Source organism: Peromyscus maniculatus, chromosome 22, assembly GCF_049852395.1.
Source record: "Peromyscus maniculatus bairdii isolate BWxNUB_F1_BW_parent chromosome 22, HU_Pman_BW_mat_3.1, whole genome shotgun sequence".
In the NCBI taxonomy this organism is placed as follows: domain Eukaryota; kingdom Metazoa; phylum Chordata; class Mammalia; order Rodentia; family Cricetidae; genus Peromyscus; species Peromyscus maniculatus.
Window position 1 is genome coordinate 5904980 of NC_134873.1, and position 14032 is coordinate 5919011.

Sequence of the window (14032 nt, forward strand, 5' to 3'; positions counted from 1 at the left end):
CACCACAGAAGTCTGGAAAACTAAGTTGTGGCTAAAATTGTGCAGCTGAGAAAGGTGTGAGCAAGTCTAGGTGTGCCTTATTGAAATTGTTGATACCTGGTGATTATTTCCTGCACCATTGTATGTTGGAAGTATATGATCTGCTTTTTGATTTTGATTTTATAGGGAATTACAGTTAAGAGATTGCATGACTTTTAGAAGAGACTTTGAACCTTGGACTTTATAACATTATTGAGGCTGTGATAAACTGTGGGGACTTTTCAAATCGTATTAAACACACTTTGCATTATGATATTGTTACAAGCTTATGGGGACAAGGGAGCTGAATGTGGTGGTTGGAATGTAATTGGCTTCCATAATCACATTAGGTGGTGTGGCTTTGTTGGAGGAAGTGTGTCCCTGTGGAGGAGAGCTTTGATGACTCATATATATTCAAGTTATGCCCAGTTCACTTCCTGTTGCCTTTAGATCAAGTAAGCACCACTAGGGCATGGAGAAATGGGACCTAAAAATGAGGTGGACTAAAGTCTCATGCAATAGCCAATTTTATTTAGAGCACCAGACAATTTATACTCTTAAGGTTAAGAAAAGTCATATGAGTAAAGTTCTCATGAGTTAAGGATATATACAATCACAAGAACAAACTGTCTATGAAAAAACATGTTTTTCTATAGAGGCATATGAAATGTAGTTTGAATGTTTAGTTGAATAACAACAACAAGCAATAATGAGTAATCAGAAGTAAACTCACTACTATCTGCTATACCTGAAAGCACAAAAACACATTCCAATATTACAATATGGAAACACACACACACACACACACACACACTCATACCATTACACCATGTGTATACCTAGTACCAAAAGAAGCAAGAAGAGTGCATCATATCTTCTTGATCAAGAATTATAGTTAATTCTGAGCCATCTGATGTGTGTGCTAAGAACCAAACTCTGGTCTCAACAGCAGCAGTACTACTGAGTTGACTATCTCATGCATGTGTTATTATAATTCAGAAGATGAAGTGAAAATGCCCCATTAATCCTTCTGTCTTCTATCACTGGGAAATTATGAAAGTCCTTGCTATATGGTCATCAAAGGAATGAATGGAATTCTATACTATATAAATAGACTCTGCCCATTGCCTCTGACTGTCATTGTTAACACACATTTCTTGATGTAAATGATGACATCAAAAGGTTTAGTTAAATAGAGATGATTCCAGATTATTTATAATCGGAAAAGTTCTATAATGTGTTATTTATTTATTTATTTATTTATAGACAGGATCTCTCTACAGAGCATGGTGGTCTTGGAACTATGTGGACAAAGCTGCCCTTAAACTCACAGAGTTCTGCTTGCCTCTGTTTCCCAAGTACTGGGATTATAAGCATTCACCATTGTGTTCAGCTGAGATATGTTTTTAAATGACCTATCTTTGAGTCAGAGAATTAAAGTATAATGTAAGCTTACATTTTTAAAATTTAAACAGGAATCACTATTGTTTTGATGAAAAGAAATACTTCTTGCACTTCTACAATTTATGAATTTCAGCTGGTAAACCATTTCCTATGTTCTTCACATTTGGGTTAGTTTGTTCGTTGATTTCACCTTTTTCAAAATTTTAACACTTGTATACACCTGTGCCATGGTTTGCATGTGCCGGTAAAAAGACCAATTACAATGTCATTCTCTACTTCCTCTGTGTGACGACTAAAGATCAAACTGAGGTAGTCAAGTTTGTCAACAAGTGCCTTATACTGGTGAATGACCTCATTCACCATTGTTTTTGTTTTAAAAATATTTATGTATGTGCATGTGCATATGCCACAGTCCATGTGAACTATTCTGAGGAAAACTTGTATGAGTAATGTGGGGCTCCCAGAAAATGAACTCAGGTATGCAGGCTTAACAGCAACCACCTTTGGCTGCTTTGACAATTCTCTGGTATTCATTTGTGTTCCTGGGAAAGTGGTAAGAACAAGTGTTTAATCCTTAGAATAAACTAACTTAACAAAAATGGATGGCACTATAAATACCACTTTCATTTTAAAATGTTTTATTATTCAAATTGCCCTGTGGTTTTTTTCTTTTTTAAGAGAATTTTTTCATTCATTTTACACACCAATCAAAGATCCCCCTCTTCCCTCCTCCTACCTCCCCAGCATCCCCCTCTCAACTCATCCCCCCACTCCCTCCCCACATGAAGACAAGGCCTCCCATGGGGAGGCACATCCAGTAAACGCAAGTCCAAGCCCTTCCCCTTGCCTCAAGGCTGCACAAGGTGTCCCATCATAGGTAGTGGGCTCCAAAAAGCCCCCTCCTGCACCAGGGATGGATTCTGATTCTACTGCCAGGGAGCCCCCCAAACAGATCAAGCTATACAATTGTCTCACCATGCAGAGGACCTAGTCCAGTCCCATGAAGGCTCCACAGTCATTGATCCAACTTTCATGAGTTCCCACTAGTTTGGTTTGGTCATCTCTGCAGGTTTCTATTGTATGATGACAAAATAGTTATAATTTCAAAATGAGACAATGTTTTACTGATGGAATGGTTCTACTAATCTTACTTGAGTACCAGTGAGATGATTCAGTGTGAAAAATGAGTGTTATGAAAGGTTTTACTGCATTTATTACATTCATGGAGTGTCTTACAAGTATGAGATTTTCCTGCCTTTAAAGACACAGTGACCTGCAAAAGCTTTACCACATTGAGTATATTCACAAGATTTCTCTCCAGTATGACTTCTTTTATGTGCTTTAAGATTTCACTGATGTGCAAAGGCTTTATTGCATCAAATACATTAATTTGGTGTCTCTCCCATACGATTATTTCCATGATTATGAAGACTACTGTAATGTACAAAGAGACCAGAGAATGAAGGAAAGGAATTCCAGCCCAGTCCCTGGGTTGAAGAGCTCAGGATAGATTTGAAGGGTATGCCTGGTACTCCTGATAGACGGAGATACTGGCAGCCACTTGCTGCTTTGAAATGTTAATGGGAAACATCATTAGCAATTTGTGAAAATTTGTGATCTAAGAATTATAATCTCAAAAAATATTTTAAAGCATTAATGAAAGCAAGCTTTATGATCCCATGTGCCCAAGGGCCTACAATTTTTATTGGAGCGTACCAAGGATAAATCACACCTTTCTTCTCTAGCTGTACATTTTTAGTCAGAAAATTAACAAGCCAGTTAGTCAGAGATACAAGAATTTGTTCAGCATTATTGTCCTGTTTCAAATAGTACAACAACACTAATTGAGTTTCTAGAAGGAAATTCACTTTTTTCCAAATTCTTCACAGTCCTGGTCTGTAAAAACCCTAAATTTTTTTTTTAATCAGGACATTTTTGATCACTTAAAATTGATTATCTGACTAATCACTGAACATCCCAAATGCAGAGAAATTTAGACCTTTCAACCTCCTTCCTGCTACCACCCTTTCTCCACTGTGGGTACACCAGCTTGCCAAGTAGACAATAGACTGGTTCTTACAGAGGTCCCTATGCATTTGAAATTCCTCACCAAAACACTGGGCTCTATCAGGGCACCCATTCACATGTCTTATTCTCCTTCTCACTGACCTGCATAACTGTGTTCCCAGCACTGAATAGCACAGGCAGTTCTTGGTATTCAAAGCAATTCTCAATGACATAGTACAAGGCACATCTGGCATAATGTGCTCGATTGTTTGTTGTCAACTTGATACAGGCTGAAATCATCTGATAAAAAGAAACCTCAATTGAGAAAATGCCTCTTATGAGTTCAGGTTGTAAGCCAGAGTGCAAGGAATTTTCTTAATTAGTGATGGGGGAGGGCCCATCTTATTGTAAGTAGGTCCAATTCCAGGGCTAGTGGTCCTGGATTCTATATGAAACAGGTTAGGCAGGCCATGGAGAGCAACAGAGTAAGCACCACTCATCCATGGCCTGTGCATCAACTTCTTCCTCCAGGTTCCTGCCCTGTTTGAGTTCCTGTCCTGACTTCCTTAGATGATGAAGAATGATATGGAAGTGTAAGTCAAATAAACTGTTTCCTCCCCAACTCGTGTGTGGTCATGGTGTTTCACTGCAGCAATAAAAACCAAAACCAAGACACCTACCAGACATCTTGCTCCAAAAAGAAATAACCATTTGTGAAAAATCAAATAAATTTCTTAATGAATGGGAGACTTTGGGGAATAGAAGGAAATACAGATTAGAGCAGTGGTCTATGTAAAAAGTGAAATAGAAAAGGTGATACTGTAGTGTTTAAAAGAGAATGGTCCCAATAGGCCCAATGTTTTAATACTTACTCATCAGGGAGTGCTGCTACTAATGAGGGATTGGGTGGTATGGCATTGTTGAAGTAGGTGTGGGCTTATTGGAGCAAGTGTGTTACTGCGGGTAGGTTTTGAGGTTTCAAGGGCCCGAGCCAGGCACAGTGATTTTCTTTCCTCCTACTGCCTGCAGATCTGAATGTAGAAATATCAGACATCATGTCTGTCTGTGTGCTGCCATGATCCTCACAATGATGATAATAGAATAAATATCTGAAACTATAATTAAATGTTATCCTTTAAATACTTGCTTTAGTCATGTTATCTTTTATTATTATTATTTTTTAATTTTATAATTTAATTTTACATATCAGCCACAGATTCCCCTGTCCTCTCTCCTCCCCGCCTCCCCCACACCCTTCCTCCAATCCACCCCACATTCCCATCTCCTCCAGGGCAAGGACTCCCCTGGGGATTCAGCTCAACCTGGTAGATTCAGTCCAGGCAGGTCCAGTCCTCTCCTCCCTTCACCCAGGCTGAGCAAAGTGTCCCAGCATAGGCCCCAGGCTCCAAAAAGCCAGCTCATGCACTAAGGTCCTGGTCCCACTGCCTGGGGGCCTCCCAAACAGTTCAAGCTAGTTGACTGTCTCACTTATCCAGAGGGCCTGATCCAGTTGGGGGCTCCTCGGCTATTGGTTCATAGTTCATGTGTTTCCACTAGTTTGGCTATTTGTCCCTGTGTTTTTTCCAATCATGGTCTCAACATCTCTTGCTCATACAATCCCCCCTCTCTCGCGCGGATTGGACTCCTGGAGCTCCACCTGGGGCCTGGCTGTGTATCTCTGCATCTGCTTTCATCAGTCATTGGATGGGAGTTCTATCAAGACGGTTAGGGTGTTTGGCCATCCAATCACCACAGTATGTCACTTCAGGCTTTCTCTGGACCGTTGCCAGTAGTCTATTGTGGAGGTATCTTCCTGGGGACCTCTCTAGCACTTTGCTTCTTCCTATTCCCATGGGGTCTTCATTTATCATGGTCTCTCTTTCCTTGTTCACCCTCTCTGTTCTTGATCCAGCTGGGATCTCCCACTTCCCTTAGCTCTCTTTCCCCTGATCCTTGCCCTTCATTACCCCCCCAAACCCGCTGCCGCCACCGCCGCCACCGCCAACGTCCAGTTTGCTCATGTAGATCTCATCCATTTCTCTGTCGTTGGGTGATCTCTATGTCTTTCTTAGGGTCCTCTTTACTAGGTAGCCTCCCTGGAGTTGTGAGTAGCAGTCTATTCATGCTTTGTTTTACATCTAGTATCCACCTATGAGTGAGTACATACCATGTTTGTCTTTCTGAGTCTGAGTTAGTCAACATGTTATCTTTTTATAACAATAGAATACTGGCTAAGACAGAAGTTGGTATCAGGGAGCAGGGTACTGCTGTCATGGGCCAGACTATGCTGCTTGTTAGTGGAATGTGGTTTTAGAGGCCTTGGATTAGGAAAGTGGTTATACAGTTTAAGTGGACCTTAATGAGCCATACTAGAAGGAACATGAAAGGCAGTGGTGCTGAGAGGAATGTAGATTATGATGGTCCTGCTCAAGATGTTTTTGAGGAAAGTATTAGTAAATCACTAGAGACCATTCCTGTGATATTTTGGCAAAGAATGTGACTGCTTTCTGCCATGGTTTCTAAAGGAGGATAAATTTAAGAGGTGTAGATTAATTGCATTGGCAGAAGAGATGTCAATAGAGCCTAATATTGACTCTGTCCTGGGTGTTTAGTGGTCACTCTGGTGAAGAGATATTATGAAAGGCAGTAATCTGAGCAAGGAAAAAATTTGCAAGTTTGAGCAGAAAAGGAGAGACAGGAAGTGTAATGGAACTAAGTCTGGTGCACAAAGAGAAAAAAAGTTTAAAGAAAAGCCTGATGATAAATGGATAAAAAGGGAGTGGTGACCTCAGCGCTAGAACCAACTTAGCTAGGCTTCCAAATTGACCCAAGCTGGCCCATGGTAGAGAAGAATGTTGCTGTCAACAAAGGAATTGGAGATCTGAAGAGTGTTTGACATCAGATATGGAGTTACAGAATTTGTAGTCTGCCAGGTTGCTTTTTGGTCTTGCTTTTTTCCAGTATTTCCCTACTGTGTTTCCATTCTGCCCTTCTATAATGGTAAAGCTCATCCTTGGAAAATACATTTGAAGTATGTGATCTGTTGCAGAGTGGCCCCCATAGGCCAATATGTTTGAATATTTAGTCATCATTGAATGCTTTGCAGGGCTTAGGAGGTGTGGCCTTTTGGCAAAGATGTGGTCTTTTTGGAGGAACTGGGCCACTGTGGGTGAGCTTCAAGGTTTCAAGGTCCCAAGCCTGGAGTCTTTCTCTTTTCCTTCTGCTGGTGGATAAGGATGTAGAACTCTAAGACACCATGTTGGTTATGTGCTACAATGCTCCCTGTGATGACAAAACTTCTGAAACTGTAAGCAAGGCCTGGTAAAATACTTCCCATTATAAGGGTACCTGTGGTCGTGGTGACTCTTCACAGTGATACCACACTGACTAAGGTGACACCACTTAGTTTTAAAAAGTGATGAAAATAAAAAACACTTAGCTGTATTTGTACACTGTGTAAAGATATATTGCTGTGATTGGTTTAATAAAGAGCTAATTGACCAATAGCTAGGCACAAGGAACTTCCAGGCACAGAGAGGACACTAGGAAGGAGAAGGCAGAGTCAATAGAGGTCACCAGCTAGATTTAGAGGGAATTATAGGTACAGAATGAAGGAACAGTAAAATACCATGTGGTAGAATATAGATTAAAAGTTAAACATTAATTTAAGTAATAAGAGCTAACTAGGGACAAGCCTATCCTAAGGCTGAGCATTCATATAATAAGAAGTCTCCATGTCATTATTTGGGAGCTGGATGGCAGAATAGAGAAAGATTTGTTACAGTTAGCAATATTGAATTTTAAATGACAGTAGGATCTTTTCTGGTAGTGAGAATACCATTAATAGTAAGTTGTATGACCCCACCATGTAAAAAGTGCTAGCTGGTGAGTGCTATATGCTGACACACAAGCCATAGCCAAACATCCTGTGTCTCAGTCCTCTCACAAGATTAATTTGAGCAAATCAGGTTTTCACTTACCAATATTAGAGAGTTACCCATTTGGAAACTTCACTGCCTCAAGTAACCTCTCCAAATTGTACACCCACAAATTTGGTTTTTCTTCATTCATGTGGTATGAATTAATGCATACTGGGAAACTACACAGAAAAGCACTCAGACTGTTCCATCAGACCTTTCTTTATAACATAGACTGGTGCAGCTCACTGACTTAATATGAAACTACTTCTAATTGTCTAAACTGTTTCCTCCTGTAATATACACAATAAACCATTCCATCTATTCTGGTCTCAAATGAGAAGTTGTACTGTACACACAAATCCTTTTCCTATTACTGCAATGAACAGCTCACTGTGTAACTCAAATGGATTCTATTAGAATTGGCTGATGTTACCAACATTTAGTGCAATAATTTAGGAAGTTAAGTCAGGAGGACGAAAAGGTCAATGCTCTGTTTGACTACAATTGGGGGTAAGGAAACATGAGTCATCATTAGAAACTTTGTCTTAAAAGTATTTTTCTGAAAGGTTAGAGGTAAAGCTGTTAAGGTTTTAAGGTGACTTCCCAATAGTAAATCTTTCCAGGCACATGCAGCTTAATGAAGTCTCCTTAATAATAACAAGTCTCTAGATCTGTCCAGGAAAAGATTCGCTAATGTGTATACACCATAGGCTTAGGCATTGCACATATGCTGTCAACCTGGAGAAATGCTTCTTATTGCCCTGCTGCTGTCATGGCTTGCTCAGTTTGCTTTCTTAACAATTCAGGATCACATGCCCATGGTGGTACCAACTACAGTGGGATAGGCCCTATTACATTAATTGTTAATCAAGAAAATACTCTATAGATTTGCCTAAATGTCAATCTGTTATAGGAATTAATCAGAGTCCCTATATCTAGGATAAACATTAGAGTGAATAGTTGTTTTCCAGAAGTACTTAGACCTTGAGGAAATTATTGTGGAAAACAGAAAAATAATTGTTTTTCTGTGATTTGTAGAATTGTTTTTTGAGGGGATATTATAGTCTGTGCATGAATTTGGTCACAAGACACTTCTGGCACACCTGAGGGTTTTAATTATTTGATACTGAAAATGGTACACAATAAGGACTAAAGTAGCACAGGCATGACACTTTCCTTTAGAGAAACATATAGATTAGATTAAGGACCTTGGTATAAGGAACTAGTTTACCCAGAAAACAACTTTGTAACAATTAATAAATATGCCTGTCAATGGCAGTTTCGGTTGAGTGCATCAGAGGATTGATCTTCCTGCTGCCACATAGGCCTAAAAAATTCATCTTGGACAGACCTCTTCTTTTGCCAGTTCATGCAACCAAGAACACCCTAAATCAATCTCCCTCTAGCTTTTATCAAGCTGCCCAAATCTAACAAGCATACCTTCTTGAGAGTCATCTCCAGCTCCCAAACACAGATTTTTAAGTAAACCTCAACTCTCTTTTTTTGTTTTTTTATTTTTTAAACTTACTAACCACAGATTCCCCTCTCATCCCTCTTCCCGCTACTCCCCCACTTCCCCCCTTGACCCCTCATCCCCTTCTCCAACAGGGTAAGTTCTCCCATGGGGAGACAGATAACCCTGGTACATTCAGTTGAGGCAGGACCAAGCCCATCCCTGCTTTATCAGGGGTGATCAAGGTGTCCGACCATAGGTAATGGATACAGAAAGCTGGCTCATACACCAGGAATAGATCCTGATTACACTGCCAGGGGCCCCTCAAACAGACCCAGCTACACAACTGTCTCCTGTATGCAGGTTCCACAGCTGTTGGTTTAAAGTTCATGAGTTCCTTTGAGCTTGAGCAAACCTCAACTCTCTTAATACTCAGTTTTCAGTGTGTGGATCTGAATGCATACACACAAAATGTTGATAATCTGTTAAGTTTAGAACTGTAGAGATGGCTCAGTAGTTAAATCTCCTTACTTTTCTTGTAGAAGACATAAATTTCATTCCCAGCACTAACACTGTGGTACACAATCATGCCTATGTTCTGTTGCAGGGGATCTGATGCCCCCTGTTCTCTTCAATGGGCACAAAATGTACATTGATGCAAAACACACATATAGGTGAAATAAACTAAATAAATACAGTAAATTAAAAATACCTGCCCTATGTTTCTTTTATGTCACAGTGAACAAAACAGCCAGAAATACCTAGAAATGTGACAAATATCTGTAGAACTAAGCCATGCCCCTAGCTCCTCATTGGGGATTCTAGGCAGAGGCTTCACCCCTTAGAAATGCCCCCAAGGTCTTCATTGTTGTTTTCTAGGCAGGATCTTTACTCTGAGCCATAACAACATTCTCTGGTTTCTTTAAATATTGCATAGCACCGTATTTACTGCCATAAGTGAGTTTGGGCCAAGAAGCTCCATCTTCTGAGCCTACCTGCCCATTCCCTACCCTCATCCAGTGTTCCACACTGGTTATGTTTCCCTTTTAGAGTGAGCTTATTTTCCTAGGTAGTTGGTTGTGATGTAGGTAGCATATGGGATGTTGTAGCATGCCAGGTGTTACAGAGTAATGGGAAACAGAGGGCAAGCGTGTGGGGGCTCCTGGTGCTGTGGGATGGTCTGTATGTCTAATTGCTCTGACTGCTCAATAAATAAAACACTGATTGGCCAGTGGCGAGGCAGGAAGTATAGGCGGGACTAACAGAGAGGAGAAAGGAGAGAACAGGAAGGCAGAGGGAGTCACTGCCAGCTGCCACCATGACCAGCATCATATGAAGATTTCGGTAAGCCATGAGCCATGTGGCAAGTTATAGATTTATGGAAATGGATTAATTTAAGCTATAAGAGCAGTTAGCAAGAAGCCTGCCATGGCCATACAGTTTGTAAGCAATATAAGTCTTTGTGTTTACTTGGTTGGGTCTGAGCGGCTGTGGGACTGGTGGGTGACAGAGATTTGTCCTGACTGTGGGCCAAGCTAGGACTGTGGTCCTAGCTACACCCTGGTGTGATGGGGTCAGCTAGGCACCATTGGTAAAGTTCCAGCTGGTCTCCCAGTGCATGATGAGTTCCATCCATCATCTTTTAGGCTAGAGAAGATGGTCACAAAGGCTTCAGGTTGCAGAGCTGAAGGATGAAGACTGAAAGGCTGAGCTATGTCCTCAACAGTCCTTGGGCCTGCATCAGCTGCATCTATAGCACCATCCTCCACCTATAGAGCACTACCCTGCTCTACCTGAATCAAGACCCCAACTTCAGTAGCCATAGATGACTGAAGGAGGGACATGTCCCAGAGGCACCTTGCCCAGACTACTTCTAACGAGCTATCCCTGTCTGTGCAGTGACTGCTCTGTCTGTAGGTCCCATCATTGACTGTGTCCTATACAGCCAGTTGTACCTCCATTCTCTGCATCCAGACTGTCATTTGGCACCCAGTGACTCTTCCTTCTCAGAGCTGGACAACTTCAAAAACTTCTTTGGAAAGATCTGTAATCTGGAGGGGGCAAAGTCTTCATGAGTGGCCACCATGAGCTAGGGAGGAACCAGAGATCACTTCACTTGGCAGCGTAGTACAGGGTCACAGAATCAGGACAGGAGCGGAGCCTATTCAGACTTTGTATTTGTATACCCCATATGCTGAACATGTTCTTTATATTTTTAAATGTTTGGTAAGGGAAATCCAAAGAAAGAATTATTTTCTGATCCTTGAAGGGATTCTAGTTCACATTTTGATGGTCATCAATAAAGTTTTAATGACTCACAGCCCTGCCTACTCACAGCATGCAGAATCCAGACACTGAGTGGGCTACAGGTCAGCAAATATTTTGGCTATTTAGCTCTTTGTAGAACGCCAACATACCTCCCCTGTTCTTATTCTTGGCATAATTGTTGACTTTGCAACCCATAAAATCAACTTGGATTTTACTATCAATCTATGAGATGCCCAGTGTTGACCTGTGACCTCCACACATGCATGTAAACACAAAGAGCACACAGAAATGATACAAGTGGGGGCCAGTGAGATGATTCTGGGGGTAAAGATACTTGCTGCCAAAATTATTTTTTTTTACCTGAGTTCTATTCCTATGACCTACACGGTTAAAGGAGGAAATGGAATTAAGTAAGTTATCCTCAGATTTTCACACATGCATGGCACAACACCTACATTAATAAATACATGCAACCTTAAAACTTTTATAAGGGTACTGATGGGAAACTTGGGTTCAAATCCTGGCTTATAATCCTTGAAGTGGCTCTGTAACTTTGTGAGAGTGGCCACATATTCCTGTGCCTGTTATTAAGAATGATGTAAAGAGATCACACTTGTTGCCATAGTTATAATAACCAGTTGGAGTGTCAATAACTAGAATTGCTCTAGCTGAGACTCTTACTTCTTTGCACCTCAGTTTCCTATAGTTTCCTATGTGAGAAGTGGGAGAGTTTTGCAATACCTTAGCATCTGGGTGGTTCCTCAGTTTCGTGTAATCTCAGTTTAGTGGGCCCTGACAGTGAGAAGGGAACCCTCCTTTTTGTCATTCTCCTCATCCTTTCCGAGGGACTCCTGGGCACAACTTAGCTCTGGCATGCTACTTGGGCTCTATATAAAGCCACTGAAGCTACAGATCAGCCTAGGCCAGGTAGGCCTCAGTTGTGTCTATCTCTTTCTTCATAAACAATGTCTCACATTGCATTTGTGGCCTTAGCCCATGTAAGATTCTCAGGACATTTAGACCCCAAAGCGGATGGGATCTTGGGCCTCTTCCCATCCTTCCACGCTGAAATGATGGCATTCCACCTCAAGGAAGGTTCTGGATTGCGACCTGAACTTACGAAAATTCTGGTCTTGCCATGAACCTCTCACTACTAGCTGTATGTTGCCAGACACAGTTCAACCTCTCTTTGCCCTGGCTTCCTCCCTTGGTAGTCCAGGCCTGTTATCCAGGTACTTGGGAGGCTATACCAAGGGGCAGGAGTTCAAGGGCTATAAGGTAGGTTCTAGACCAGCCTAGGCAACTGAGAGAGACTCTGTCTTAAAACTCACACACAATATCTTTTAACAAAAAAATTTAGTTTGTTTTGGGGACAGGGTCTCAGTGTGGATCTGTGTACCACAAAGTCAGCTACATCAATGTTTTCAGCTCAGATGAGTCTCATTGGGTAGAGTAATAGCCCAGCATTCAATAGGCCTCTGCATAAGCAGGGCATGGTATTGAAATCTATTATCTCAGTAATTGGAGATGGAGGCAGAAAGGTCATGAGTTCAAGGTCAGCCTGAACTTCATGAACATGTTTTAAAAACAAAACCTCAAAAGCAATGATTAACAAAAAAGATCAGGGCTCAGCAGGTAAAGGTGCTTGCAGTCAAGACTGAAGGACATGGTTTGGTCCTTAGGACCCACATGGTAGAAAGACAGGACTATGCCACACAGGCTGTCATCTGATTTCAAATTATACTATTCATGTGCATGCACAAAGACAAGAATAATAAATTAAATCTTAAAAGAGATCAAAAAGAGATATGAGATGGTTTTGTAGTTTAGTATCTGACATGGACCACACAGCAACCAATGCTGCTTGATGACATTGCAGCATTTCAACATTGCAGATCACAACTCTCCAAAATCTTTTTATTTCCATTTTCAATGATTTTCGGTATATGTTATGAGAGTTTCCTTATGTCTTTTACTTTGAAAAATTTTAGGTAGGCTTTGATGGAGGATGAGGATATGTACAATGGCAGTCTCTTTAAACAAAATAATTCTTTGGAAAAAATCCCCACCACAGAATCATATAGCATGATAACTCTGCCTACTCCCGCACAAAAATATGCATTGTGCCCCCCCCCCCAACATGACACCAAGAATAGAGAACTGGATATACCTGGTCCCACAGATGAAAGCACACTATGGAGGAAAACAATGGGCTCACATCCAGATAGGCATTTAGATACTGCTGAACTTACCACTTTTTGCCTCAGTAAAAATGCTGTGATAAGGTTGATGGCTGAATTCATGCCAGAATCATTAAGTCAGTATTCAATTTTGCTTGTGGCCAAACTATTGTGCAATTATAGAGTATAAAAGGTATAGCCCTTTTAAAATAAACCAGCAGCTATTCTAATTTACCCTCAGATCTTGTCAGTTTCCTTCCTTTGTTGACTCTATACCTCCTCTTTGGGACCTGGACCCCGTTGGAGCTAGATTCTGGCAAGTAGCTTTTTCAGAAAACACAGTTCAGTTTCCAGTACCCACATGGAAACTCACATCTGTAACTTAAAAGTTTCAGGGAATCTAGCCATCTCTTCTTGCTGAATACAGTCCCCTTGTGTGTGGACAGGGAGGCAGACTGATAACTAGACTCATGGGGAAATATACCTTAAGGAGAGCCTAGTGGCAGGAGCCATTCATATGGAATAACTCTCTTATCTTCTCATGCCTGGGATCCCAGGTCCATCTGTAGTCGGGTTATGATATCTGGCAGGAAGCCCAGACCATGTGCTCTAGCCCTTACTGGCTGCATCCCAGGTGGAACAAGTTATGATCAAGGCTCTCACCACCTCCTAAATAGATGAGCATGTTTGTGTAATTATATACTTGTAAACATGTTTTATCACATACTTTTGTGTGTATCTGCAGGTGTGTGCACAGATGCCACTTTGCATATGTGGCAAGC